The sequence below is a fragment of the Nicotiana tabacum genome, chromosome 11 (assembly GCF_000715075.1).
Source record: "Nicotiana tabacum cultivar K326 chromosome 11, ASM71507v2, whole genome shotgun sequence".
Lineage (NCBI taxonomy): Eukaryota > Viridiplantae > Streptophyta > Magnoliopsida > Solanales > Solanaceae > Nicotiana > Nicotiana tabacum.
The window spans coordinates 99,684,777-99,704,393 of record NC_134090.1 but is presented as its reverse complement, the minus strand read 5'-3'; the positions used below and the strand labels follow the sequence as shown (position 1 = coordinate 99,704,393).

At 35.6% G+C, this 19,617-nt stretch overlaps 1 pseudogene; it reads right to left on the bottom strand.

Annotated features, from left to right (window-relative positions):
• Positions 1 to 14,406: 14,406 nt before the first annotated feature.
• On the bottom strand, positions 14,407 to 16,243 carry LOC107788364 (phosphoglycerate kinase, cytosolic-like; annotated as a pseudogene).
• Positions 16,244 to 19,617: the final 3,374 nt, after the last annotated feature.

The window sequence follows — 19,617 nt, the reverse complement described above, 5'->3', positions numbered from 1 at the left end:
TTTTTTTTACCTTAAGGACTATTCTTATAAGAAAAGAGGAATAAAAGAAGCAAATCTTTTTTTTTTTTGAATTTCTAGACTTAATGTTCTATAACCTATTGCAAACTCAAGCTTAGCGAGCATATATTTTTTGCTTTTCTTTTTCTTTCTTGAAACAAACACTCTATGAGAAATTATTAAGGAAAAACCCTAGAAGAGAAAAAATATATTTTTTGATTCATTTTTTTAGGAAGAAGATCGAAAGAATAAATCACAAAAAAATATTTTGAATTTTCATTTGATATCCTGATGCAGGATTTTGAAACAAGCAATGAAAAAGATAAAACAACTTGTTTTTAGATTTCAATTTGATTGCCTAAAGGAAGAAACTTTAAACAAAAGATAAAGTATGTTCTTTTTTCTTCTATATACAATATCCTAAAGTTATTGGGAAAATAAAAGAATATCTTTTTCTTATTTTTCATTAATTTCCCAAAGAAGAACCTCAAAAGAAAATCTTTTTGGATTTTTGAGATTAATGCCTTAAAGAAAACTTTTAAAAAGGTACTAAAAGGATTTTTTTTTAAAATTTTGATCCTAATATAATAAAGGGAATATAAAAATAATTTTTATTTAAGTCCTAGATATTAATTGCCTAAAGGAAAAACCACCTCCAAAATACTTTTTTTTTCATTCCTACAATTAGTATTCTAAAGAAAATTCCTAATGGAAATATAAAACGCAATTTTTTTTTTGGATTTTTGATTCATTACACACACCTTCAAATGCAAAATATAAAGTACTATAATAATGATAAAACTTGACATTACTATGCAAAACTAAAAGGTAAAAGACGACATAAAATAAAAAAATAAAAAAACAGACTCAAAACATAAAAAGAAAAGAAAATCTTCTTTTAATCCACTACTGAATGAGCGATCCTGACTAGATGTCCTGGGGCTCTGTCATGCTCAAACTCCGATAAATAGATCCACACCTGTATGAGAAAACTGAAACCAACACTATGTGAGACAATAACATTGCCTACTAGACACATGCAAGACATGATTGTGACTATTTTTCTAAAATTAACCTATGTGGCTAAAAGTGGCGAAAAGTGCAAGATTTGGCTAAGACCCCGCGAAGCCAAGAACCTAAACTCACTAGGAAAACCGGACTCTATGTGGGTTGCCTTCGTATCACGCCCCGAAAGACGAGAATCAGGTATGCGTAGTTCGGGCAAATTGGATACGAGTAAGAATTAAAAAAATAACTAATTTAGAGAAAACATATTTTGCTTTGAAAAATGATGAAACATATAAACTCTTTTTTGGATTTTCTTTTCCTTTTTTTTTTGATTTTTGATTTTCGAAAAATGATGAAAAAGTACAAAATCTTTTGAATTTTTCAGGTTTTTTCCCTTTTCTTTTAAAAAATGCGAAAGAGAACATAACTGGGCCCTACTTGCCTTATTTTCACACTTTACCCTCTCTTTTTTCTTTTTTTTTTCCATTTGCCCTCAACTATCATTGGTCCGTCAAATGACCATATTAACCCTTGAATAAATGCAACATGTAGCACATAGGATGCATCAGGATGGTCTTTTATTTTTGGGTACACCTGTCCTAGACAGACCCAACCCCTGTGTTGAGTCTCCAAAGTCAAATGCACATGATGCAAACAAACGTTCCTACTAGGGATCCGACATGAGGCTGAGTTATTCTAGGTTTAAAACATGGGTGTATTGTTTTAGACCTGGCTTACCCGAGCGGACAACTCGAGCCGAGGGGGGGCTGGCAGCGTAACGGTAACCAAAAGATCATCCGGCTTTGCAACTTGTCCGAACCTCGTTCTATTTGGGATATGACACTAACAGAAAGAAGTCACGCCAGCGTGCACTCCTCAGAAGAGAGAAGAGAGGAGTTTCGTAGCAGTTTATATACAGTTCAAATAATATCAAAGCGGTAAAAAGCAACATTTAGCACATTAGGCCCAAATATGTAATAAAATAAGATAATAACAATTATTCTAAGCTCGAATTCTAGAACCTTGAATCAGAGATTCTGGGTTCTTATCCCCAGCAGAGTCGCTAGAGCTGTCACACCTCCTTTTTACCTATACCCCGTGAAGGGGCATATAAGAGAGTTTTTTCCAATTTAAGTGACAATCGAAATGGGATTATTTATTTATTAAATTCAGAGTCGCCACTTGGGATAATTTTATGGTGTCCCAAGTCACCGGTTCAAATCCCTAATCGAGGAAAAGAGTGACTCTATTTTACAGTCTGCGGACACAGAAATCCGAGTAAGGAATTCTGTTAACCCGGGAGAAGGTGTTAGGCATTCTCGGATTCCGTGGTTTTAGCACGGTCGCTCAACTGTTATTATTGGCCTATTTATTCGATTTTAAAACATGTTTTAACCTATGGTGCAATTTTAACTTTATAACCGCTTTTATTTACATATTTTTAGGAAGATTCAACGTCACATAAAATGCGTCTTGAACCACGTCACATAAATGCACCCGCGGTCCACGACACATTTTATATAACGTTGTTGAGATTTGGATTTGGGTCACATAAATGCACACCCGAGTTTGAATTTATGTATCGTGGCCACGCCACGGAAACCGTACCCATAGCCACGATGATTTATTATTGATCGCGCTTAAAGCATATCCTCCATCTATTTAACAACTACAATACAATGCTACGGATAAGTGTGGAAACTGGAAGCTAACATAAAATTTGAACAAATTATCTCAACCTTAAACACTAGGAGACAAATAAATTATTTTTGTAATTGAAGAAAACGACAAAATGAGTTTTAGGAGCAATCTACTTTAAACTAAACTAAAATACCTTCCATAAAGAATTTGCATACTGCCCTAACTTTAAAATAACTATTCCTTTGATAGTCCCAAATATCGAAGGAAGGATCAGAAAGAGAACGAAGATTGAGTTTAAAAAAATTTAACAAAAACATTGTCACAACAGAGCCTAAGAACATCAACCCATACATGCGCATTGATACGTCCATTTAACACGCCAATTCGAGATAGCAATAATATAAACACAAAGCTAAAACTCAAAAGATTAAACAAAATCCGTAACATGCTTAACATTTATTCCAACTAAAAAAAAATAGTAACCAATATTAACTCAAAATAGAGGTTAGAGATGAACCTCTATGTTGATGAATAGAGCTGGAAGTTTACCAATCGATCGTCGAACCAAACAGAGCCATGATCGGCGAGCTGAAACAACAAAACTAACGAACCGGAACCTCGACATGGACGCCTTGAAACTCGTCGGAAGTGTGACAACATTCAACGACGGACATTGCATCGGCACCTCAGATTCGCAGACGAATAGCTCGAACGAACCTATATCGAGACTACTATTCCATCAACTTTTAGAATGCCACTCGTCACGTCCATTTCACTCCCGATCTTTCACTGCTACTGCCCTCCCGTTGCGCCTGTGTGCGTGGGTGTTTCGTGTGTCGCGACTGAAGTAAAGTCGTTGGGTTCGAGCGTGCTGCCTTAGGGTGGAGGCAACGCGTGTGGTGTTAGGTCTTATAAAAGGTGAAGGAGCTGAAGGTCATGGGGTTTTATTTTGTGTGCTTGCTGGTTGGGTTTTAAAGAAGAGAGCTCAAGGTTCTTCTGTAGCTGAAGCTTTTCTTAGGGGCTGCTCCTTTTGTTTCTAATGAAGAAGAAGACCCTTTCAGGGTATAACCGTTGAAGCTTTTTTTTCCGTCTAGGTCTTTTAGGCGTTCGTCTCTAATATAGGTCTAGGTTTTAGGTGTATTTTTTGTGTATTTGCCAATTAGTCCCTAGGTCTTTTTGTGTTAAGTTCTTAGGGTCTTTTTATTTATTTTTTGTTCCAAAGAAGAGTCTAGAAGGGTCCCTAGGGTTGGCTTAATGAGTATTGGGTATTGGGCCAAGATTTGGGCTTTAAAACTCTTAAAATTGTGGTCTAACACCTTAATTGTCTCCTTTTTAAAATAAGATAGAAATACTACACAATGCCAAAGCTAATCCTAATTAATTAAACTAAACATGAAACTATTTTTGTGTTTTCGAAATTATATAAAGATAAAAATAATGTACCATTTTTATATATTATACTTTATATATTTTTTAACAAATTATGAAAAATACATAAACTAAAATATATTTTTGTGATTAATGAACCTATTTTTTTGTAATTTTTATTTTCTTGTAATAAAATAAAGTAAGAGAGTAAAATGAGTTGAAATAGCTATATTAGGCCTAAATTAAATATTTAAGTGCTAAAATATAAAAAATCTTGGGGAGGGTCAAAAATCACATGTCTACAATTAGAATAACATGCCATAATACAACAGTCAACATAATAGTTATACGTAGAAGGATTTCAATCTAACACAATAAAACCATCATAACGATTTTCAAAACCATAAAAAATATTGCCTTGAGTAATTTTAAGACCACTGCGACTAAAGTTCAAATTGAAATCTAAATCTAGAAGAACAGACACAGAGACTAAGTTTCATCGAATCTCTAGAACATACAGGACGTCATGCAACATCAAAGATCGGCCACCATGCATGTCCATTCTGCAAGTGCCTATCCCTTTGATTTCAAGCTTTGTATTATTTCCTGCATATACATGCTTTGATCCAGGTGAAACTCGACGAAACTCTATGAACGCTTCTCTATCACGGCTCACATGGTCGGTGGCCCCTGAGTCTATAATCCATATAGGATAAGATTGAGTTAGTAAAACAGTGCTAGAAACATATATAGCACTAAGAGATGTATTTTGAAATGCTACCTTTTTCGGCTCAGTGCACTCACAAGCAAAATGCCCTGGGACTTGGCAATTGTAACACTTCATCTTGCTCTTGTCTTTCTTCTTATAGTACCGATTTCCTTTCTTGGAATTTGTCTTGTTTCTTTTCTTGGAGGATCCTTCTCTAGTATCCTTACCCTTTCTGTCATTTTTCCAGTTTCTCTTGCGCTTGAAGCTTGATTTCTTTGTACCACTTGATTCTGCCACAAAAGCATTAGGTACTACTTTAGCAGCACCAAGTCGCTCGTCTTCAAGCTCCACATAACGGGCAACATCTGCAAAAGTTTTGATGCTATCATTGTGGGTCAAGTTAACCTTCAGATGTTCTCAATTATTGGGAAGAGACCGAATCACTGCCTGAACCTGCTGCTCATCAGAGAGAACATGGCCAGCACTTTTGAGTTGAGAAATCATATTTGATATCACCCTTAGCTGTTTCTTGATACTGTGATCATGACGCTTTTTGTACGTGTCAAACTTGATTGCCAGCTGTCGAAGGCGAGTCGTAATTGTACCCCCATATGCCTCTCTTAAATGTGCCCACATGGCTTGAGCAGTAGGATATTGCTCACATTCGTGGATGAGATCATCAGCAACTGAACTTACAATAATTCCACGTGCAGTGAAATCTTTCTTCTTCCAAATATTGTAAGTTTTCAGATCCCTCCTGTGTTGGGCAGTGTTACTCTCCTCTAGGTGACTCATAACATGGTTAATACTTTCAAGAGCATCTTGCTCTTCGATTACATACCACATCTTACGACTCCAGATATCGTAATTTTCATCATTCAGTTTGCCACCCTTGTTCAAGTCAGCAATGATACTTTTTGATGCCATGTCTGTTATTCGAGACAATATTACAAGTTTAACTCATCAATATATACTTCAATCAATTTATGCATGTAGTTACACACTCAAGTAGATTAATTATAATATTAATTCTACATTTAGTATAGAATCGAACAGTCACTATGTTTCCATTCATGATCTATATCTAAATATTTTTAATTAATATTAAAATCACTTCTTAGTATGTACTTTATTTCAAGTCTCAATCCATTACACAAAAAAAATAAATAATAAATAATGTATGTAACTGGTGAGACAAATAACATAATATAAATTTCATTAAGATAAAACATATGATAACAATTTACATGTTTGCTAGGACATCCATGTACCAATCGAACACTAACTCTTGCTCATATACGCTAAAAGGTGCACTAGGCCAAACATCATGATAAATCTCAGTTAAAATTTTACCCTAAGGCTCTCGAAGAAAGTCCGCTAAAATAGCTAATGCTTCCCAATCAGTAATTTCTACGTAATTATCCAATTCAACTCTTTTTATCTTAAAGAGGTGTACATGTTCAGGAATGGAAGTATCAAGACCCATTATAAATTCCTTAAACTCTCTAAATTTTTTTTCTTTCCCTTCGTTCAGCCCTTCGATCCCTTAACTCATTTTGCCTCGCCCTTGGGACATTCCTGATGATTTCAGGCTCCGAGTCTGAATCATTATAGAAATAAGTCCTGCGACGATGTACCCTTCTACTTTGTCCCCTTCCTTGACTTCGAGAACTCCCACTTGGAGTAATTCGAACTTGTCCCTGTTCAGCCATATATGAAATAGGACCAAGGAAACAATAAGAATGACTACAATCATCCAATGTGACAACATATGTCACAATAACTCGTAGAAGTTCATCAATATAAGGGATTAATGCTAAACTAATTTTCTATATTAAGAAGATATTAGGGCCAATGAAGTTCTTATTGCCATTACTTTAAATACGTAACCATTCAATTCTAATTTTCAATAACCATTCACTATTCTAGAATCTTATCCTAAAATAAAAGATTATGTATTTTTTTTTACCTTGTCTTCATTGAGAACCAAATAAAAAAAATAATACTAAAAGGCTAGTATTTACAAAGATTCTGACATTTTGGTATCTATATTGAACTAACTGATATTGGTTGATCATTATGATTCTGTTTTGTCGTCAACAAGAAAATATTTCAAAGTTCTTAAATAATAAAATTTGGTGTTAGCCTTTTGGCATTCCTTTCATATTTCAAAAAAATAATAATCAAAGAACACCAATATAGTCAAATAGACTTTATAGAAAGTCATAATCAATGTGGGATCTAAACTTTAAACTAATAATATTGTCAAATTTAATACTGAAAATTCCATCACACCCAAAGGAATTTCAGAATATCATCAAAGCAAGTTTTCTATTGCCGCTGGTATATTAGATCGGAATAAAGACAAAATCTAGTCTTGCTTTAAGGCCAAATGTTGTCACCTCCAATTCAATTTTGGAACGACAATATGATTCTTTCTCAAAATATGTTTACTGTAGTTTATCCATAGAAAACACAAAAACAACAAAATCACTTTAAGAATCGTAACAACAATATGACTCTTTCTCAAAATATGTTTCTTTACTGTAGTTTATCCATAGAAAACACAAAATAACAAAATCACTTTAAGAATTTGGCAGTGTATCCATATCAATAGAATACAGAGTGAATGCTCTGATACCATTGTTGAATAAAAACGAGGGGCGAGAACAACGAGTTGTGTACCTTATTAATGCAGTGGAAATCGTTGAACTCACCACCAAAAGAATTGCCTCACGTCGAACTTTGAATCACAAGGAAACAAAGTTTAATTCACAAAGTAAAAGCCTTCCTTTCTGTGTATGTGATTTTTGTTGGGAGAAGAAGAGAAAGTTTTTCACACACATTCTTCTTTGATAGTTCTTCTATAGAACAGATATATAGAAGAGGAATAGGAAAAACTACCGATGAAAACCACCGCTCCATGTTCTCACGTCTCTCAAAATAACGTACGGTGGTTTTATGAGTAATAAAACCTATGTTTGTAACCTCCTTAAGTTTTATCTCTTTTAAAACGGGTCGGGTCAGTCCACATGGGCGACCCACGATCCAAACCTTATATCCAACAGAATATCTTTCCAACCTTTTAAAAATAGTACAAAATAATTTTCATTTTTAAAAATTAAGAAAGCAAGCCTTAATTCTTCTTTTTCAAGCTTACCCTTCCTATAATAAATTCATGTACAACTTTTCTAAAAGGTCTTTCTTTACGTTTTGCAGAAAAGATAAAGGGCAATATAGTCAATACTTGTACCACTCTAAAAGGAAACTTACAAGGGACCGGAGGGAATAATAAATAGAAGTACGACGATATATATAGCTAAGACATTCAACCTTATATACATGTCCTAAATAATTTGATCAGAAATTCACCATTTAAAAGGATCTGGGGCGTGTCGTTCAAATAATCGGTTCAATAGTTTATATATACTATAATCATGTAGTAGGTTAGGAATCCTCCAATCTTGATTCTTTCTAGTCTGACGCCTTGGGCTGCGGATTCAAGTGTGTAGTGTAATGTTACCAAACAAGAAGCATTATTATATCATGAGTTGACAATTTGATTTAGTGCTGTATGGTGGGCCGGGCTGGGACCGGACCAGGCCCGCGGTCCTAACGGGCCTGGCGGGCCGGTCCTTAATGGTGCAAAAAGCCCGGAGCGGGCCGGGTATGATAAAATAGCCCACGAGCCCGGGACCGCTAAGCCCGGGACCGGCTGGCGGGCCTGGGCCGGTCTTACCGGGCCTAACGACTATTTTTAATTTTTTTTTTTTAAAAAAAAATTGCAACGGTCAAAAATTAAAAAAGTAGCCGTTGGGCTGTAATTTTGACCGTTTGGAACTTTCAAAAATAGCAATTTGGCCCCCAAACTTTATTTTAACCCCAAACTTTATATAATTACACTTTTTCCCAATTCTCAACTATAAATACCCCCTCATTCTTTCATTTTTACTCACCAATTCATCAATCTCTCTACTATAATTGCTTATTTTATTGTTGAAATTTCGTGAAAAATTGTGAAGTTGGTGAATTGAAGTATTCAAGTCTTCAACGATTTTCAATTTTCAAGAAATTGTTCGGCAATTCGGTAAACGCGTTCCAACTCTTAAGTTTTAATATTATAGTTTTGTTAGTTTTATTTAGTATAATTATAATTAATATGACATTTTCTTTGAAAAATATTTTTGGTGGTAAGGGTAAAGCTAAAACTGGTGAAAGTAGTGGCCAACCTACTACCCTTCCCCCGGCTCCCCGACCTAGACCTGGTAGACGTCCTGCTGTTCCTATTATTCTTGATAGTGATAACCCCTATTTTCAATTTTCCGATAGTCAATTTTGCCATAATGTTGCACCAGGTGAAAATTTAGATGATGAAACTATGAATGCTCTTTATCCTAATGAAACTATCTTTGAAAATGAGGATGAAGATGAAACCCAATCAGATTTAGATGATACACCTACTAGTCCTGTTAATAACCCAACTGATGTACCGCCCGACCCACCTGTAGAAACCCCTAGTTTTAATAGACAACCTCCTAAACGCCTAGAAACATCATTAGTTTGAAATTTTTTTACTCAAGTAAGAGAACAAGATAAGGCTAAGTGTAAAACATGTGGGAAATTACTGGCGCATAAATATACTGGAGACCGTAGCGGCACGAGTAGTTTGACTAGGCACATAAAAACACACCCTAGAGATAAAGTTAGATATTTACAAATGAAAGCGCAGTTAGAGGGAACACATGTAGATTCTGATGTTAACCCTAGTACAAGTTCAAATCTAGTTCAACCAGGAATTAACACTGTGACCGGAGGTATTTTATATTATGATCCAAATAGAGATCGTGAAGAATTAGCAAAGATGGTTACCGTTATGTGCTTACCCTATTCTTTTCCTTCTAATCCTAATTGGGTGCATTATATTAGAAGAGTTTTTAATCCTACTTATAAAGGTTGGCCTCACGCAACAGTTAAGAGCGATATTTATAAATATAAACATGAATATGAACAATATTTGCGGTATTTATTTACTCATATAACTAATCGGATTTATATTAATACTGATATTAATGATTGTGATTATCTAACTGTTACAAGTCATTGGATAGATGAGGAGTGGACAATGCAAAAACGCATTATTGCGTATAGAATAATTAATTCATGTCACAAAGGTAAGTTTATAGCTAACACTTTTGCAAATATTTGTAGATATTTTTGCTTTAGAGATAAAATAATGGCAATTTCTATGGATAATGCTGCTAGTAACACTAGTGCTATAGGCGTACTTACAACAACACTAAATCCTACATTTAGGAATATATTCCATGTTAGATGTATTTGTCATATGTATCATTTAATTGTCGGTGATGATATGCGAATTTTAAATTTAGAAATTGAAAAGGTTAGAATGACTCTTAGTTGGCTTTTTTATTCAAACCGTAGAAGTAGACTTAGAGAATATTTTAAAAAATGTGATGAATATGGCCTTAGAGAAAGAAAGGTTCCTAAAGCTTGCCCGACTAGATGGAATTGTATGTACGGAAGTTTAGTAGTTGCATATGAATATAGAAACCCAATTAATGCAACGTTTAATGCTCGGGTAGGTGGTGAGGATGATGATGAAATGCTTACTACTCAAGATTGGACGAATGTTAAAATTCTTATAGATTTTTTAGAACATTTTCAAATTGCTACAAATGCATTTTCTGGGCAATATTATCCTACTATTTCAAACTGTTTAGTTTATATTGCAGCACTATGTAATTTGTTTGTTGAATTTTCGGAGGGTGGAGAAATTTATCAACTTGCTATAAATGAAATGAAACAAAATTTTAAAAAATATTTTTCCCTAACCCTCCTATTTATGGTGTTGCTGCAATATTAAATCCTACAATAAAATTAGGAGGTACTCATTTTTGGTACTCAAATATTTATAAGGCTTTAGATCTTTCAAATGAGGAATTTGCTACACTTGCAGATGCAAAAGCCTCAATTAAAATCAATGCTCAAACAATTTATAATTATTATCAACTTGCCTTAGAGCATGCTAGGCCAAATGTTTCAACCCCTACTTCGTCTAGTTCACAATTGTCTAAAAGAGCTGCGGGCTTAAAAACACTTAAATCTTGGACGGAGTTCAGGGGTTCTCAAGGTGATAATTATGATGAAACTTCACATCTAAATGAGCTTCAAGTTTATTTGTCGCAGGGACTTGAAAAGGAGAATCCAGACAGCACTTTTGATCTTTTGGAATGGTGGAAGGCAAGAGAAAAATATTTTCCTGTTCTTGCAAGGATGACTCGGGATATTTTATCTATTCAAGCTTCAACTATTGCATCAGAGAGCGCTTTCAATCAAGCAAGATTTCAAATAGGTAATCATAGAGCGTCAATGAGGGAGAGCTTGGAAAAATCTGTACTGTTCAGAGATTGGATCCGCTCGGAAAGAAGAAACTTTGGAATTGCGGAATCACAACTGGCGATAGATGAAGCTTATGAAGAAATGATGGAGGAACTTGCGGAGGATGCTGCTTCGCCCGGAAGTGGTGATGAACAAGCTTCTTTTCCACCACCACCAACGCAACCTCCTCCGAACCTTGAAGGATTTATGAAATTTGTTAGAGATACAATGTAGATTATGGTGTAACTTGTACTTTGGCATATCTTCTTTTAGTTTTTTCCCTTTTAATGGTGGTATTAGTACCTTGTTGTGCTCATTCCATTGGGGGGAGGAAGACTAAGAAAGATATGCCATTTTTGGTAATAAAAATTATAAGACATGCCCTTGAATATCTTTTTGCAATATTTTTTTGTCTTTAACTTGCAATTATTTATAAGCTATAATATATATACATAACATACAATATATACTACAAGAAAATATATAAGGGAATATATATACATAACATACAATATATACTACAAGAAAATATATAAGGGAATATATATTCATAACATACAATACATACTACAAGAAAATATATAAGGGAATATATATACATAACATACAATACATACTACAAGAAAATATATAAGGTAATATATATACATAACATAACATACTATATATATATATATATATATATACTACAAAACATTATAAGAAATTATATTTGGAAATATATATACATAACATACTATATATAGTATACTAGTATAGTATACTACAAAACATGATTTTTCAAAATTCAAAATAAGGGCCCCACCCCCAATGACCACCAACGGCCATATTGCACAAATAACCGTTTTTTTTTCAATTTACAAAATTAACCTTCTCTAACACTATAAGTACCCCCTTCCCTCTTCTTCATTTCAATACTCAATACTCATTTCTCAATCTAAATTTCTCTCAATCTCTCAATCTCCAATTTTCAAGACTTCAAGTCTCAATCTTAATTTTCAAGTTACATCATGCCTCGTTCGGAAAGAGTGCGCTTATTTGTTTCGCACTACTATGAAGTGCTTGAAGAAAATGAAGAAGGCCAAATATTAAAATGCAAGAACTGTGGAAGAGTCTTAAATTTTCGTTCAGGGTGTACCACAGGCATTTTAAGGAGGCATATAACGTATTGTGTTGATGGTATTTATCCGCAAATTCGTCTTTAAGATATTTCAACAATTTGTGTTATTTTAAAATTATTAGACGTATTTATGCTTCATGTTGTACTTTCTTATTAATTTATTATGCATGGCAATTTAGTTTTACTATTGTTTGTTATTTTACTTTTTTGTCAAGCACTTTAATAATTAGATTTCTACATATATATTTTTTATATAGCCATGATATGGTATACAAGAAATTGCCTTAAACAAAAAAAATTTAAAAAAAAGCACGAAAATAAAAAAGTCCGTTAGGCCCGCTAAGCCCACGAGCCCGACCCGTTTAGCCCAGGACCATATGGGCTTAGGCCCGTCACGGGCTGGTTCCACCCGTTGAGCCCACAAAGCCCGGGGACCGCCAGAGCCCAGGCCCGCTAAGTCCAGGCCCGTTAAGCCCAGCCCGTTTGGCCCATTTAGGCCCGGCCCCGGCCCAGAATACAACATTAATTTGATTGGTACCCTTTGAATGTCACCCAAGTTAAGATTACTATTCCACATTGTGTACTTTTCTTAAGATTTGCGTTACTCAAGCTTTGCAAATTAGGGAGTATCCCACACCCCTCACTGACCTTTTTTTTTAGCACACAAGTCATGTAAGCAATTAACGGTTATTACTTTTAGACTTTTCTCTACTGAAATGATAATTGGAGTGGCATCATCAATTTTTGAATTTACAAGCACAGCGTAAAGTAGGGTTTATGGCAATATTTTTCTTACAAAACATCTTTTTTGGATATTTCCTATAAGAGACTTTTTAAATTGAAAATTTCTATTCGCCTTTTAGTTATAAGTTGTTGGAGTTGCTTTCTTTTCGCTAATATAGGAAAATGATTCAAGTCTTCTAGGAGTGTAAGCCGTTTTTCCTTATAATTCTCTTTATTCAAAGTGGTTGTAACTTTCACTACTTGCTACTTACAACTATTAAACACCATAGGATGGCCCAGCTATCATTACATGTAGTAGATGAGTTTATACCCAACCGAACTTTTCAAAAGAAATTCAACTTAGAGTTCAAAACATGCAAGAACAGTAGTACATGATCAGCAAAAAAAAAAAGAGAGTTGTGGAATTGTAGAAAGTAAATTGGAAGAGTGACATAAGGATAGATAAGAAGATAATTTTAATAAAAAGGGTAGGAAAATGCCATGCATGAAAATATTTTTGATATTCAAGTTCAAACTTGTGTAGTTAATTTCTTTTTTCTCAATGGAACCAAATAACAAAAAAATGATAAACATAAGAAAGGATGTAAAAAGGGAAAGCCGCAAGGGCACATGGGATGTTCCTACTGGGGGAATCTTTTTGAGGATATAAAGGGAATATGAAGACAAATACTTTTGATGAAACTTGAAAGCGAGAGCTTTCTTTGTGTATTGAACTGTTTGGGTAGCAAAATGTTGAGTTTTGGGACTCAAAGTACCAAATAAGTAAAAAAAATAAATAACTGATTTACCTCTTTATATATAGCGTATGAAATTCATGCGCTATATCTGATTTTTGAAAGACGGTCAAAGTTTTGTTATAGTGCATATAAGGTGCTATACCTGAATCTGAAAAGACGGATAGGTATAACACATTTAATATATGCGTTATACCTATTTTAAAAACCGACCAGTCTCCTTCTTCAGGACAGAACACCCAAAATGCCGCCCCATTTTTAAAAGCTTCAAACTCCATTGGAGCCCACCCCTCCCCCGAAATCATGTCCCGTGATTATTTTAGCGATCTAACACTCGATCCAAGGCATTGTCGTGTAGTAGAACTCTTTTATTGTCCGGTTCGGTGGTTAAATCTTTATTCTTTCTCAATTCAAAATACTCCGAAATAGAGATATTCCGAATCACTTAATAACTCATGTACATAATTGAGTAATTAGTCGTTTTTACTGTATTATATGTTTTTTTCTTTTTCTTTTAGAGGCTAAGACCACTGTTAGAAATTCGCCTAATGTATAACCATACAAGATTCTTCGAATTGCATTAAGCCAATCGCTCATAGTCAACGTGAAAGCTATCAAAACCTTCAAGTCTTGGTCTAAACAGAAGAAGACATGTCGCAAAATCTAAGTTTACTTGACAAAAATAAAATAAGATGCTTGCCGCGTAATTACTCTCAAACGACTAACAAAACCAGTAACTGATTAGTAACCAAAGCTATCAACATAGACCACCAGAAGGATCTGTATTTTTGTCAGTACCCTGTACTGCCACATAATGGAGCCTAGCATACACTTCTTCGCTCATCATCTTGTCCACAAGCTCCACCGTTGGCGCATTTGTGAGCCCCGTTTTCTCACTAGCAGCATCATCAAGTGCCATCACCCCAGGAAGCGGTATCTGCTCCAGAAGCTCCAAGGTGGCACACCCTCCCGTTGAAATGTGGCTCATCTTGTCTGTAAGCCCCATCTTTCTAAGAGGCGCAACTGTTTCGCCACCTGCTATAATTATTTTAACTCTAGTTCTAGTAAGTGCTTCCAGTTTTCTTGCAAAAGCCTCCGTTCCAAAAGCAAATTTCTCGAACTCGGACACTCCCAAAGGTCCATTCCATATGATTGTTTTGACGGTATCTAGAACTTTTTCAAAAGACAAAATAGCATCTGGTCCAATATCTAACCCCATCCACTTAAATGGAATTTTAGCTGATGGAACTGTTAGAAATAACCATATGTTCTAGAGACTTCTAATGTGACCCACATATAAAGTAATAAATTATTTATCTTGTCTCCCAAAGAAAATAATATATCACATAATATTCTGTAGTTATGCATATATGGTGGTTTCTTTAATGGAAAGAAATTACCATATATTAGGAGTCCCTAGGGTAATTACAATTTATGGAGAAGTCCCTAAGGCTAAAGTATTTGCCTAAGAGTCCCTACCCTACCTATAAATACGCCGGTGACTCCATCAGCCTGGCATCCTACGATAGACACAGGCTAGAAGACTCCTTAAGTTTTCTCTTCATGTCACTTCAACAATCATGGCTGAAAGTACGTTCCTATTAATGGCTGAAGGTACGTGTCTATGCTAACACCTTTTGGCTCTGTGTTAGCTTTAGCCGAAATCTTGTCTGCTATTACTACATCTTCCGGTAGCATTAGAGATACACGTTTTTCTTTTGCCTTCGAAATAAGAGATAGCGCTGGATCAATCATGTGATCCTCTACAAGTGAGAATTCAACAGAGAACCCTCGGGCCTAGTAGAATGTAAAGATCAGATCTCCGCCAAGGATTAACATATCAACCTTCTCTAACAGATTCTCTATCAGGCAAAACTTAATTAGTTGAAAGTTTTGAACCACCAACAATGGCAGCAAATGGCTTCTTTGATTTTGCTAGATCTTCAGAAAGATAGCAAAGTTCCTTTTTCAAAAGGAGTCCAGCAACTGCTGGTTTCAAGTACTGAGGAACCCCTACCGTGGAAGCGTATGATCTGTGTGCAGTCTCCAAGGAATCATTGACATACAAATCTGCAAGAGACGCCAGCTCTAATGCAAACTCGGGTTCATCCATGACTTCTTCGCTATGGAATCTCAAATTTTCCAATAGCAAAACCCCTCATGGTAGTATTTCATGAACCATTTTTTCTTAACGTCTGGACCAATGCAATCATTTGCCATCTTGACCTCAACTTCCAATAGGTGTGACAGTCTTGCAACAAGTGGCTTCAAGCTGTACCTTTGATTGTACTCTTGATTGTTATATACTACTGGACGACCAAAACTAGAGGCAAGGATAACACGAGCTTGGTGTTCCATCAAATACTTAATGGTTGGAACAGCGGCTTGGATTTTGCTGTCATCGGCGATGCTTAAGGCCATTTCCAACCTTGCCCCCATCCCTGGGGGAAATATTTGGGAGAGTTTAGCTCCAACCCTCCCCCATTTTTTTTCCCAAAATGGGGGACAAATAGCGTTCCCTCAAATATGAGGTACACTATTCATCACTTTTTTATTATTATTTAATCTTTTAATTTATCTCTTTATATATACCTAATTATGTTTATGTAATGTATTTATAATATTAATATTATATCTTAACTTTGGTGTATAATTTTGATAAATTAATTTTCGTGCATTTATTATTTTTATGTAAAAATGGCAGTAGATGAAAATCAACGATTTCAAGAATTTTTATTTCGACATAGAAAAATTAAGGACAAAGATGCTCATTTTGCACGTCGTAATGCACTAATAGATTATTTATGGGAGAATACTAGAGGTTGAAGTTGAATATTTATCTAGTATTTCGAATGAATTTTATCGTTATGTAATATGTATTTAATTAATCTTGTATCACAATGATTTTACTTTTATTTGAATTATTAGTTAATCTATAATAATTGCTTACAAATTATATTGTTTAAAATTTTATGGAATTGTTTTAATTATGGAAATAACAAATTAATAAAAATAAAAGATGGAATTTGTTTAATGAAAATTAAAATATAAAATAGAAATGAAAGATAATAATATAATATAGAAGAGAGAGAAGAATATAAAAAAGTTTGGGGAAAAAAATGAGGGAATGGTTGGAGTAAGTTGTCCCCAAAATGGGAAAATCCCTATTTTGGGGTCCGAAAATAGGGTAAAGGTTGGAGATGCCCTAAGAAATCATTCAACTCAACATTCAGATCAACTCTCAGGAATTCTTTCTTTGTCACGACCTCGGTTCGCCCTGCGTGAACCATCGTGACAACACCTAGTCTCTGCGACTAGTGTAAGCCTAACAATGCGGAATATAAACAACAATTGCGGAAGAAATAATTAAAAACCGGAATAACAAAATAAAACAATGTTTAAAATGCAGCTCGGCATACACAATAACAACTCTCGAAACTAATAACATTTTTCAAAACCCGGAATCTCATGATCACAAGCCTTTGAATGTTTACAAGCATCTAACTCCAGAATATCTAACAAAGAAACGAAAATACATAAGGGCTAATACAAAAAAAGGAGAGTAGAAAGGGACTCTTCGGTTTGCGGACGCGGCAGATATACCTCGGATCTCTACAAGCGCCTCATCTCAAGTGTGATAAGTTTGAGTGGAAGTACCTGGATCTGCACATGAAAAATATGCGCAGAAAGGGCATGAGTATACCACAACGGTACTCAGTAAGTGCCAAGCCTAACCTCGATCGGGTAGTGACGAGGAAGGTCAGAGCCTTACTGAGGTTAAATAAAATATAAGGTTCAACAGTGTAGAACAAAACAATATAAGTAAGTACAACAGTAAAAATAACATAGGATATAAAAGACAGCAACAACTACTACAGAGGCAAAGTAAATACAGAAAGAAATACAGCTCAGCACAAAGATAACAACCGGGGATCTCCCAGGATACTGTCCTATAGTCCCAAATATAAATATCTAGTGGATCTCCCGGGATACCGTCCGGTAGTCCAACTCATAATGCGAGGGGATCTCCCAGAATACCGATCCGTAGTCCCAAATGTAAATACTCAGTACAGGGGGAATCTACCGAGTGCAGTCCTGTAGTTCCAATGTAAATGTGCAGAAGGATCTCCCAGAATACCGTTCCGTAGTCCCAAAGTAAACATACATGGGGATCTCCCGGGATAACGTCCCGTAGTCCTAAAGTAAACACACAACAACAACAAGAAGAATACTCAGTGCAATTCAAGTTCCATACCAAGGTAAAACAGGTATTTCTAACCTAGCATGCTGCACGTAATCCAAATAAGGTAGTTTGAGCAAGTAAGACAATTAAGTCAATTAGACATGCTTTCCTAAATTAACAAGAGGCTTAAATTTGCAAGTAGTATAAACAGGAAAAAGGGACATAATTGTAAGTACTTAATGAAAAATCGGATTTTCAATATTTGGCACAAGTACGCACTCGTCACCTCACGTACAAGGAATTTCAATTATAATAATACAAAATCCTAAGGGGATTTTCCCCCACACAAGGTTAGGCAAGCCACTTACCTCGAACCGGCTCAAAATCAACCCGAAATCATATTCTTGCCACGAGTACTCGACTCCAAATGGCCCAAATCTATTCAATTCAATTGCATAATGTAAATAATACTTCAAGTAACTGATTCTACAAATAAATTCTAAGCTAATACGCGAAATTAGGTAAAACAACCAAAACGCCCCTCGGGCCCACGTCTCGGAATTGGGTAAAATTTACATTTTCAGAATCCTCACACTCTCACAAGTTCAGTCATACCAAAGGTACCAACATCGGGCCTCAAATGGTCCCTCAAATCATCACATTAAGGTCTCTAAGTAATCAAGCCTTAACCCCTAATTTACCACTGATTTTCCTTAAATTTCCATGCTTACAATGATAAAAATCACCTCACCCCAATGAATTCCTCTGAAAATCTCCCTTGAAAATGCTCCCAAAAGCTTCTTCCCATTTGAAAAGAGGTGAAAAATAACTCAAATTCACGAAGGCAACTATTTATATATTCTGCCCCGCGAATCCGCTTCTGCGGTCATGGGACCACATCTGCTGTCCTGCTTTTGCAGAACAAAGGTCGCATCTGTGACAATTCACTAAAGTCCAGCTTCCGCACCTGCGATTTCCCATACGCAGATGCGGTACCGCTTCTGTGGCTCCTACTGGCTCTCCCCTTTCCGCTTCTGTGATGATACCACCGCTTCTGCGGCTACGCACCTGCGAGACCCAACCGCAGGTGCGGTTATGACAGAAGATCAGCAGTTGAAGCTGCTCAAACAAACTCCCAATTCTTCCGACAACCTTCCGAAACCATCCCAAGGCCCCCGGGACCTCAACCAAAGGCACAACCAAGACATATACCACTATCCAAATTTATGACAATTCTTAAAACACCTAAAACAACATCGAAACATCGAATCAACCATGAATTCAAGCCTAAGAACTCCGAAAACTCTCAATTTACGTTTTCGATCAAAAAGTCTATCAAACCTCGTCTGAATGACCTAAAATTTCACACACACGTCACATTCAACACTATGGAGCTACTCCAACTTCCGGAATCCCATTCCGACCGTTAGATCAAAATCTTACTATCGAACTGGAAACTTTCAAAAACTCAACTTTCGGCATTTCAAGCCTAAATTAGCTACGGACCTCCAAAATACAATCCGATCACGCCTTTAAGCCTGAAATCACCCAACGGAGCTAACGAAACCAACAAAATTTCATTCCAAGGCCGTCTTCACACTGTTCCGACTACGACCCAAATTCTACAACTTAACTCTTATTTAGGGACTAAGTGTCCCAAAACTCTCCGAAACTCCAATTAAATCCTCCCGGTAACTCACAATAGCAGAAACAA